At 43.3% G+C, this 12,168-nt stretch overlaps 1 protein-coding gene across 3 annotated transcripts in view; it reads left to right on the top strand.

Moving 5' to 3' along the window:
• The window catches only part of raph1b (Ras association (RalGDS/AF-6) and pleckstrin homology domains 1b), a 32,790-nt gene that overhangs the window by 3,739 nt on the left and 16,883 nt on the right, over positions 1–12,168 (top strand). For all 3 annotated transcript variants that reach the window (XM_028955124.1, XM_028955126.1, XM_028955125.1), the window contains exon 2: positions 7,712–7,776. The gene's annotated coding sequence lies outside the window, so the exon portion shown is untranslated. The remainder of the gene's footprint in view (positions 1–7,711; positions 7,777–12,168) is intronic.

The following is a 12,168-nucleotide window of genomic DNA, read 5'->3' as shown; positions in this document are numbered from 1 at the left end:
TGTGACATTTGCTTTTCAAGCTTGTCAAATGTTCACCAACAGTGCTGAGTTTCTGCAAAAGAAGTACAGAAATAGAATGAGCGCGGCCATGTCTGTCTGATACAATTACAAGATAAACCGATACCAGTGTGTTTTTCATTGTTGTTATTCCTCATATATATGTATATATTTGTGTGTGTGTGTGTGTGTGTGTGTGTATCATCTGTCATGCATTGTTTTTATGTCATGTGAAGCAGTGGCTTTTGTATATTCTGCATTTCTACCACCCGCTGATAGGAGGTCAGAGGTGAATATTAGATATGGAGGGAATCTTGGCACAGCATTCCATTCATGATTGGGTATGTGAACATCAGGATGTTTGCCTGTGACACTTGGCTGTTGTCACTGAATTCACTGAAAGTTTTTTTTTTTTTTAACTATTTCTTTTTTATGTGTATGATGGAGGAACTGTATGAAAAGTAGAATCCAGCATTTTCTTGTCATTGGCTGTTGAAAGAGATCTGGCTTTGGTTATCTAATTAATTGAAAGTGTCTGATTTGTGAAGCAACCTCTGTGAATGCTGGGAAGAAGTGAAGCTGCTTGGCTGGAAGCTACATGTAGCCTGTGCACTGGTGTGACCTGATGTCTGCTGTTGGCCTCAGAAGTGATCTTTCATCCAAGACTCAGTTGGCCGAGGTCCTCCTTCCCATGATCCTCCTTGCAGGGGCCGCAGTTCTCTTAGACCTGTGTGACCTCACTGAGATCACCATAACTATGGGGGCCCGACCCAAAGCCATCTGGGATGGATATCATCCCTCCATCCAGTGAGACTTCAGCTGCATAGCTTCACACACTAATAAGAGAGCTGAAATCCATGGATACAGTGGGCCATTGACAGACAAAATTATTTAATCAAAACACAGATGTGAAGATTTATAACATGCCCCATTTTAATATCGTTATGTATCACAAGTGTAATTAATAAGCCCAAGCTTGCGAGCTAAAAACAAGTTGGTATCGCACCTTCATAATTGAAACAGTTGCCCAAATGTCTACATTTGAAAACTCACATGACAAACTTAACATGAAAAGTCAATTATCGAGACTAAATGATGTAAAAAGCAAAATAAATAAATAAAATAATCACACGCAGTTAATAGGATTGAAAAGCAGTGGCTTTTGTATATTCTGCATTTCTACCACCCACTGGTAGGAGGTCAGAGGTGAATATTACATCATCTTTTTGTGTATTTTAGGGAATCTTTTTGTGTTTTCTGTATTTGTTTAGTTGGTTGGTTAAGTTCTTCTGTCCACATATGAGGGAACAGTATTCCACTGGCAGTGTAAAGACCTTCCCAGAGGAACCCTGGTGTCCTTGTGTAATTGCGGCTGTAGAACATGGGTACGGGAGTGAGTTAAAAACAGGGCCTTTCTTTTTTTTTTTTTTTTTTCGCCCAACAACAACCCAAGATTGCCTTCAATTCCTGCGGGAGGTTGTTTTGTCTGGTCTAGCTTTCTCCTCCAATCTTGCAGCTTCTGTGTGTTTTGTGCGAAGGAGAAAGATATCGTTACCGTTTGTTCTTGTGTTTGGCTCTTCGAATGGCTTCAGGCGCAGGGTTGTCATTTGAATGTCATAAGGTGCCGTTTCCCCTCGTTCTTCAGTTATGAGGTCAGCTGAGAGCACGCCAGCAGCGTTCATTCCTCCGTTTTTACTTTTAACTTTCATCAGTCCCAGCAAATAATTAGCTCCCAACAAACTATGTGCTTTTATATTCTAGGTAGTAATCAGTACATGAAAGTGACGATGCTGTGTGCCACCGAGTCACCTGACTTTCACAGTAGTGAGTTTTCCAGAAATTCCCCAAAACTTCAGCACATTCAGAAGCCACATTTGCAGCTATGGCATTACCAATGAAGGCATGTGTATGTATAACCCTTACAATGTTCAGAAATTCACCAAACCTTCACGTTGGACCTGCACTTTTATACAGTCAGTGTTTTTTTTTTTTTTTTTTTTGTATTATGTGTGGCGAGACGTGCTTGTAAGAGCTTTGATACTTAGCTGCATTCTAGGCAGGATTTAGCATGGCCATTATACAATTAAATCATTCCCTTCGCGCCTGCAGTATTTGCTGTTTCATGCTAATCAGCTAATCCATGCCGGAATAAAGGTATCTGCAAGAACGAACAACTCAATAGCTTTTATCTGCCGACAGACCCACACACCATGAACCGCGTTATTTGACCTGACCGGTTTATAAGCTTCCAAGTGTAGTGTTGGGGTCGGGTGCAGAACACTATACAGTTATTCCGATGGCATGGAACCAACTGACTAAACCAGTGCGTTTGGCACCCACCTCAAATACCAGGTCTCGGATACCAGCTTTGGTGTCTGGCCCCCAACGTGGCCCTCAACGGGTCTTGTTAAGTTGTCTGGACAATTACACAGGCTGCAAACCTTAAACCACCCATTATGTATTTTATGTAGAATGACGTTGGTACCTGGTTCTGGGAGATGACAACACACAGTTTAAAAACCCAAAATATTCATTCTTAGGAATATGCAGAATTTTGCACACTAGTGTTAAACCGTTATTACTGTTGTTTATTGTGATTTTGTTCTTTTACCATATCAATTTTTTTTCACTATCAGTAAAATCAAATACTCATATTATGCATCATTACAGTGTTATCTCACACACACACACACACACACACATATACATATATACATACTGAACGTACACACATACACACTCTTTGGTGTATATGCAGTACATATTCTGCTACACTCGGAACTGAAATTAATTTCCTGTGTCAGTGCCGAGATGTAATGAGTGTGTTTCTCACACGCGCATTCATTACATCTCTGACTGCATCAGCTTCCTGTCAAGGCCATGTGGTCACAACAATCCTGACCACCCCTGTAGACACAGCCACCCACCCGATTGGTTCATGGTGGCACAGAAACCCTCACTGTTTCCGTCTCCAGAACAGGCCTCTGGGACAGACGGTGACTCATCAGCCACCGCATGTCACTGTCGGCAGGCACTGCCAGTCATTTGCACGCCCAGTATAAACGCATTACGTGAGGTCAAGCTGTGTCTGTGATGCTTTCAGGAGAGCCGTAGCTCTCTTAATGTTTTAAACAGGCTTCATAAAAGACGGGTCTGTTTTATTGGTCATAATTCTGTATGACACAAGATGACAGGTTTATTTCCACATCCAGTTCTATTACCAAAGACCACTTTAAATTTCCCATGTAGGGTTCAGATGAGAAGCTAAGCAAGTGTGTGTGATGGAGTTCACTTGTCTGTTAGCCTCATAACAGCTCATAGCCGTGCATAGATCTAAATGAGACGCAGGAACCCCGTGTTGGCTCCAGGTCAACAAGCCACGCCACCGGCCTCAATGCGGAACTCCTTTGGCGAGTGTGTGTTTCTAAGTGAGCCAAAAAGGACCGGTTATAGCAGAAAGGTTATGTTGCTAGAAAGGAGGTCAAAGCTGCGGTGCAGCCGGTCTGAAAGCAGAACTCTCATTCACTAAACATGTCTTTCTTTCGTTTTTTAACATTTTTTCCTCATACCCTCTTGATTTTGATAAGGATGCGGGGTCCTTTCTGGATGGCAGCCAGTCTACATGTGATCTTCACACATCTAAGGGGAGCTGTGAAAGTCATGCAGAAGCTTAATTAATAATGGCTTTGTAGGTGGAGGATACAGAAATAAAAACTGAATATTGGTATTTTAAAAAATTACAGACAAGACTGTAATTCCCCAGATGGTTGTGTCTTTATTCTCTGATCTGCCTTCGGTGGTCCTTTTTTTACAACATTTCATTGAACTCCCTTTGCCTGTTGGGGAAAAAGAACTCTGTACAGGAACATTGTGGAGGGGAAGGAATGAGAGAATCCTCTTGTCTTCTTGTAAGCATTTTTCCTTCCATATCCCACGTCATGGTGGGAAAATTCTTTTGACTCCAGAGCCTGGGCTCTAAGAACTGGCTCTGAATAATGAAATCCAGACCACTGAGGATACAGAGGAGTGTGTGAGTGTGTGTTTTGCGTGCATGCTGCATGTAAGCTAGATCTATGCAAGCTCAGTGGAGCATAAAATCAGCATCAGTGCCACCATAACTTTGCTACTATTTAATAATGAATGCTGACAGTTGTTTTACGATATAACTTGATTTCATATTTACAATATAATATTTTTAAAATATTATTCCAAGTGCATATGCAATAAACAGACAATAAACATAAAGATGCATGGTCATGTTTTGACTGAAAAACTGAAATGGATGATGATTCAAAAGATCCCGGGTGATTTATTGTCCTCTTTGGAAAGGTGCAGTGTTAATCAATGATTGGCTGTGGTACTCAGCACTGATGTGTGTTGGATGTGTCACACACTTGGTCACCAAGACTTGATTTGTATTGAATTCTGTTCTTTTAAAAAAAAAAAAAAGAAGGTCAATGAGCCATCGGCCTGCTATGTAATTGTTGCATTTACACAAAGCTCAATAACAGACATCCTTTGAATTTCTGCGGGGTGTTCCTTCATGATTGCAAAAAAATTCAATTCGGAATGTATTGTACGGCTTTACAGGAAGCTGCAACCAAACCCTCCCTGGGGACCAAGCCTTAAATAAACCAATTCAGTGACCTTGTCACATAAACACAAACAGCCACACTGTGTCGAAGGATAGGGCTTTCAAGCATGTTTGATTACTGCACATTTCTGCACTTCCCACATATTTTTTTTTTTTATGTGGATTATTTCATAAGTACTTTTGATATATTTATTAAATGCATCATTTTCTATTCATTCTGTCTTCCATTAGTTGGTGTGCTTCTATTTGGAAAATGATATGAATAACAATCTTTTTTTTTTTTTTTTTTTAACAATTTTCATATTACATGCATAAAAAGGCATTTATCCTTAGTCTAATACGAGTTTATGGTTTTGTGGTTTTGTATTTACTCATCTGATCATGCTGTAGTAGTTTTGGCATTTTATTCCGTCTATTCTGGCTGTTTGATCTTTTATAGTAATCCAGGACAGAGGGAAATGCTAATTCAAGAAAATGGGTCATTCCTTTTCCTATGAAAACTGTTAAATTAATGTTACCGCTATTCTAGGAATGTGGATATATTATTTTGGAGGGTGTGCGTGGTTTCGAGGTGAACTGATACTCGAGAGTTAATCCCGGTTTCGCCGACTCATTCTCTGGAGTATCTCACTCTCTCCATTTTAATGAGGCCAAGGCCAGTGAATCAATAATCTTCTCTGGATTCGTTCTCTTGGTAAAGCTGCTAGTCTGCGACACGCCCGCCCTCCCTCGGATGGGTTGAACTTGGGAAAGTGACTAAAAGACTCTTTTTATTACCCTTGACCCACCCCCCCCCACCTCTTATACTCAGTCCAAAAATAAGTGTGTGTTTGTATAGTTGACATCACTTCCTCTCACTCTGAAGAGGCTACTGTTGTGTGCCCACTCGCTCCTTCACTTCCTGTCTGCACAGGAAGTCGGGGGCTTTGTTGTTTTCTCTGTGGGGTGTGGCGCCAGTCGGAAACGGGGCGTGCAGGAGGACACACCTGGGCCCTTCAAAAAGTGGCAGGGGCCTGCTTCCGTCGCCGTTCCCCTGTCTCCTAGCGCTAATTTAATTAGCGGCCGTGTTTTCGTTGCTCTGTTCCCTGATGCTCCCTTTTTTCCGAGCGTTGCGCTGGTTAGTTTTCCACCGTCACCTGGCCAGCTGACGTGCGGGTAGCGGCGCCTTATTGGCCACTGAACTCTGCTCTGAACCGCCTGACCCAAAACCGTGTGTGAATTCCATTCTTCCACACCATACTGCTGCCATTGTTACACATTTAACCCGTTTTTACTCTGAGGGAGATGAATCGGCGAATTGAAGTCCTCCTGACCAAGCGTGGAAAATAATAAACGAGAAACTGGCCGGGGGGGGGGGTCAACAGCGTTCTGCTGAACTTTGGCTCGGACGGCCAAGTTAGGGGGTGTGTGTTCGGCCTCACAGGAGCACACACTGCCTCAGCTCACCATGGGTGTGTTCAGGAGGGCCGAAACGAGGCCAACGTGTTTTCAAAAGGAAGCGAATTAAAATCCATCCTGCGTGTTTGCCTGTGTTTGACCGTTATCTTGTTGAGCCAGCTGAACTGCAATCAGCTTTGCTGTTTGCGTTATGAGGCCAGAGTAGCATGATGACCGGCCGTGTTGTCATATGATTATGACAGAAATAAAGTTTCTCAAGAAATGAAAACGTTCCCTTATAACAGGAGTCATGGGGTTTCAGAATCTGGCTTACTGTGTTTTAGTAATGTATAAAATGGTGTGTAATGCATTGCAGAATAGATTGAACTCTTTTGTGTGAACTCTGTTTTTGTCATTGTGAAGCACAGCACATGGTGACACAACAAAATGCGTCCTCTGCATTTAACCATCAGCCTTGGTGAGCAGTGGGCAGCCATGAAAGGCGCCCGGGGAGAAGTGTGTGGGGACGGTGCTTTGATCAAGGGGACCTCCGTTCTCTTGTCTGACTGGACTATTATGAGCAGTGTGTGTGTGTGTGTGTGTGTGTGTGCGCTGTTTAATTTGTGTGTGGATTTGGGATTGACAGGCGAGTATGGGAAGAATTTGCTGCGTGAGGAGAGTAGGGAGAAAGGTTCAGACCTTTTGTTTGGAGGGTCACAGGTTGGAGAAAATATATGTAATGCTCACCGATCTTCACACCACAGGCTCATAACTATTAATTAACTTTCTGATTTAACTTTTCTAGCTACTCTACTTCATGTACATTTAAAGATGGTTTATTATCAAAGCTTTTATTGGAGACCTTGGTTTGAATATTAAAGATTTGGTTTTGATATCTTTTGTCTATTTTGTTGAATTAATTGATAACATACACTATAAAGAGCGTGCACGTACACACACATTCACACACACACTGGCTTTGCTGATGCAGGCGATTCTGTTTTCTGTTTATTGCACATTTTTCACGAGAATTTTTCCCTCCTCCCTCGAAAACTCCAGGAATGTCAGCGCCTCATCTGCATGTGCCTCGTGTGGACTCGCAGTCATCTAAACACACCACTTACACTGACGGCAGCAGTCTGGACACACACACACACACACACAGTCACATGTTGACTTTTGTGTCCAAATCACGGCTGTAGTCAGACACCGAAACAAACACATTTACCCCCTCAGGCCCCCCGTAGTAGCTTCAGCAATGATTCATGTGTGCAGTGATTCACTCAGGTGAGTCAGGTCCCACTCGACTGGCATGAGTTGCGGGTTCGAAGCTCAGCGGTGGAACCTTACTGATGTGGTCGAGTGTCACATGTGGCAGTGATTTTTGCTCAGCACCTCCCTCAGCTACTTTTTCAGCACTTTGATGTTCTTAGAACAGTTTTTTCCCCTCTGAAAATAGACTGAATGTTTCTACCACTTGATGGGAACCTTGATATGAACATATGCCACAGTTTATTGTGTTTTGGACGTCTGGGAACAGTAGGTGACAATCTGGTTCTCTCCCAAAGCTTGAACCACAATACAACAAGTTTTCATAAAGAAAATGGCAAATGGTGTCACTGTATCAATGTCATACCTGAAAAGAGTTAATGTAATATTACTGTGTATTGATTGTGCATTGTGTTTGTTGATAAAGTAAATTAATGTACTACTTTTGGGCTACTACTTATTTTCTTTTTTTAGAAACCCAGTAACCCTGAGCTCCTACATTCGGAAACTGAGGTCTGCTGTAAGGACTGGCCCCAAAGGTGAGTGTGCTATATTCATATTTTCATTCTACTGTGCGACTAAACCTGTTGTTGTTGTTGCTGGGACATTGTGAGAATGTCGTCTGAACGTTGCGCTTCAGGAGGATCATTCCACTCTTAACTCGAACCATGTGAGAGCCTGGCCTCTGACCCACTTTTCAAAAGGGCTTTCCACAGGACAAGAGTCTTCCTGGAAGTCCGGGTCGGGTTTGTGTGGCAGAGGTTGCGTGCCACTCACATGCAGAAATGACATCCGGTTCGATTTTGTTGGTTCCTTAACACGTTTTGATCTTTGTTTTCCCCATTTTAAAATGGGGAGACCAAAAAAGCAGTTTCAGACTGTGTGTAGTGTTGTGTTAACAGGACAAGGGCATCTTATCTCCTGTCATAATAACTGGCCTCCCCACCATCTGCGGAGGTCAGAGGTCAGGTGGCAGTGTGCCTGTCGAGTGACGAGACCCGTTTTTGGAGCACAGTTTGCTGTGGATTGGTGGGGGATGACATTCCCAGCTGTTGGAGGAGATGAGTGGGGAAAGCTGTTCTGTCAGCAAATGAGTATAGACACACACACACACACACACACACACACACGTACTTACAGTACATGCATGTTCAGTGGTATTGTGCGCCCCATGTACAAAATTGCAGCATGTGTGCGCATTTACACAGTCTCTTGCTGCTGTACGTCCTTCATTGCAGGAGTGTGTGTGTGTGTGTGTGTGTGTGTGTGTGTGTGTGTGTTCTTCAGGTCCACACACCAGTTACACCAGCACTCTGGGCTCCAGGCCAGGAGTGTTTCACTGGACCATGCACTAGCTCTCTCACTGAGCTAATGCTGCGAGTATGTGTGTGTGTGTGTGTAGTGGGTTTCTGTCTAGCCTGGGGGCTACATCAATGTTTATTGTCCGTGTACCACCTGAGACCCTCAGAGAGAGTGCAAGAGAGACAGAGAGAGAGAGAGAGAGAGAGAGAGAGGAAGAGGATGGCAGATAAAGATTGATTTCTTATTAGACTGGAATTTCTACAAGAAGACAGGCAGGGAAAGCAGCACTCAGTCACACTCAACTGTATGTGTGTGTGTGTGTGTGTGTGTGTGTGAGAGCTCTTACATGTCCTTCAGTCCAGGCCGGAGATGTATGTGCCTCAACTGTGGGACTCTCAAGAAACCCCATCGGAGATGAACCCGATGACCCCACTGCAGCAGAGGGAGCGAAACCTCAGTTTGTTTGATTGATATCTGAAGATTCAGATCCTGATAGATCGGCAGCAGACCGGCTTGGCTGTTACCTGCGTTGCTGAGTTTTTCCTCTCTGCGGGTCTGATTTCCATAACGTCTATTTGCAAAGCAGAGCGTGTGTGTGTGTGTGTGTGTGTGTGTGTGTGTGTGTGTGTGTGTGTGTGTGTGTGTGTGAGCGAGCGAGCGCATGCACACGCGACCCTGGATATTCCAGTTCAGTCCACAACAACAAGGTCTGTAGAAGTCGCCATTTTTGCTTGGTTAGGAAGCGAAAGCAGGGTAAATGAGTTCGCCTTCCAATGGATAGACGCATCAGAATTGGAAATGGATAATTATTCTGATATTTATTCATTTCTTTTTGTAGAATTTGAATATTGGTCCACACAGTGTGACAGCCACTTGCTTTTTTTTCTAATTGCAAGTGTAACTGTAAGCATTGTAAACTCTTCAACACCCAGTTAGTTTTCATTATTTTAATTGTTTTCTTGATTTTATTTGATGGCCTTTACATATTCTCAATCAAGATATTTTATGGGGAATATAATCAGTACTGAGAAATCATCCAGGCTATAACCATTGTTTTTGGTGCTCCTGTGTTATCCTTCCACTATTGAAGCTTAATGTCCCCCCTTTGTGCATGGTGTGTTGACCAAGTGATGTCAACCACTGTGGAGCACTGGGAAAAACTCCTGCTTCCCCGTGACCCTGAACTTGATGGGGAGGATTTCGATGATGGATTGATGGATGTAAGCAGAGCTGCTTCTGCTTCTTTGTATTTCAGGATATCAAATATCAAGATGAAAATCCTTTTAAATTACACTGATTTTATAAAAGACTCCAAAAACATGTAGACCAGTTTTAGCTTTCCTTCAAGCAGCAGGAGGTGTGTGTGTGTGTGTGTGTGTGTTCCTAATCTCCAGCTGTACTACTTCACACTTGCGCACAAGGTAACACCCTTTACGCCTGGACTCTGATCCCGGCCAGCTTTACTGTCAAAGGAGCTCTTTCACTGCAGCCAGGAGTGTGTGTGTGTGTATGTGTATGTGTGTGTGTGTGTGTGAGTCCTTCTTAAGCATTGGCTGAGAACGGTTTGGCGTCACAGTCGAATGTCTCTAATGAAGTCTGTTTACCCAGGGAGGAGACGGGAAATTACAGACAAGAGACAGAGTGAGTGGTTGACTGGGAAATTACTCACCCACACACACATACACACACAATCACAGTATTTTATACAGACCCCCCTCCCCCCTTCACCATCTGATTCAATTGACAGCTGCCAAGAAGAATATTCTTTCCCTATTGGCTAGAGCAATGTCAAGGAGTGGTCCACAAAAGTGTGTGCTTGTGTGTGAACACACACACACCGTCTCTCTGACTTCACACCGAGTCTCCAATGAGTTTGTTTGTCTGAGAGAGACACACACATGAGAATCAAGGGCACAGAAGCCCTGAGACTATTAGAGATTATGGTCCATCTTTATATATATACACACACACACACACACACACACACACACAAATACACATTGCTGTAGCATTCCTTAGACAGCTACTTTTTTTCATGCTCACTTGACCTAAAACACACTTTAAAAATCAACACACTTTGCATTCTTTATCATTGCCCAATGTGGACATGCAACTAGTAACACAAGCACACACACACACACACAACCAAACATATGTTGTCCAGGTGGGTCTCATACAATGTTGTATTAAAATTGAGAACAAGGTTAGTTATGGGGGTCACACACTTTGTGAATCGCCACTGTCAGAACCAGTGTGGTGAATGTGTGTGTGTGTGAGAGTGATGGATCCATCTTATTGTTTTGTACAGTTTTCCTCATTGCTAAATGCATTTTATTGATCCTGTAAGTGTGTTTTATTTATTAAAGTGTGTGTGTAAGACTCATAATTACTCTGGGGTTAATTCCCAGGGACTGGGACAACAGTAGTGTGTTTGGGAGGGTGGGCTGGGGTGACACGTGTGTGTGAACTGAAACTATTCTTATCCATCCCGTTACTGAACGCATCAGTAATTCCTACCTCTTGCTGAGCTGACGAGTGAATAACACACACACACACACACACACGCTCTGAACACATGGACAAACTGCCCTAACACACTCTGCAATTGTTTATGTAGATTGGCATTTTGCGCTGGTCAGTGAATGTGTGTGTGTGTGTGTGTCCTCAGGGGGAGGCTGAACTGACCAACTGAGCCAGTTGTGATGTCAGCATTTTCTTACCCCCACTTTTCTTCCTCTTCCTCCTTTGAGTAAAATACACACACACAGGGTGGATAAATGCTAATGGGTGATTAAGATCTAATGCTGGGCTTTCTCCCACAATCCCCTGCAACACTCTCACAATGAACAGGAAAATGCCACCCAGGCTACAGGCCAGTGTGACCTTCAGATGGTGAGGAGGAGAGGCAAGAAGAATGCGGGAGGGAGGAGAGTCGTGTTTCTGTCTGATGAAGCTTGATGCGAGACACGTGTAGGATGTGATAAGTCTCTCTCTGTCTCGATGTTCTCTGATATGCTGTGATTTTTCTGTTTGGGTGTAATTGGCCTGTTTTACTTTTGTGGTTTTGGAAATGAAGGCTGACCGTTTCTGGGATCATTAATCAACGATAATCAGTATGTTTTAAAACCCTACATCTAGTATTCTATCAATTGTTTATAGCATTTATCAGACGCCCGTATCCAGAACAACTTTCAGTCAGTAGCGAAGGGTCCAGTGTCAAATAATGATGTACTACTAGATGGGGCTGGAACAAGGATAAGTTGCGTGGAAAATAAATGTGGTAATGGACCACATTTGGACCCTTGTGGTTCCATGAAACGACTGAAGATGAAGAAACGGACACCAACCAGGTTTTATATTATTTGCCAGCTTCTGCTGCTGGACTGGGTTCTGTGTGGGTTTCTTTTCTGGTTTGGAATGAGGGGTGGTGTGTGTAAACTCTATCAGGAATAGATAAGGGAGTGGTGTGTTTTTGCTTTGGTCCCACTCGGCCGTGTTTCGTGTCTTTCCTCATCTGTCTAAACCTTCCTCCTTTTTTGGGAGGGGAGGGGGTGGTCATGCCGTGTTGCTTGTGCGCCTGTATGAAGAAGAAATGACCAACAGTGCAGCAACTGGAAAGGTCCAGAGTT

This window comes from Denticeps clupeoides, chromosome 15, assembly GCF_900700375.1.
Source record: "Denticeps clupeoides chromosome 15, fDenClu1.1, whole genome shotgun sequence".
NCBI classification, from domain to species: domain Eukaryota; kingdom Metazoa; phylum Chordata; class Actinopteri; order Clupeiformes; family Denticipitidae; genus Denticeps; species Denticeps clupeoides.
This window is presented reverse-complemented; position numbering and strand designations above follow the sequence as displayed.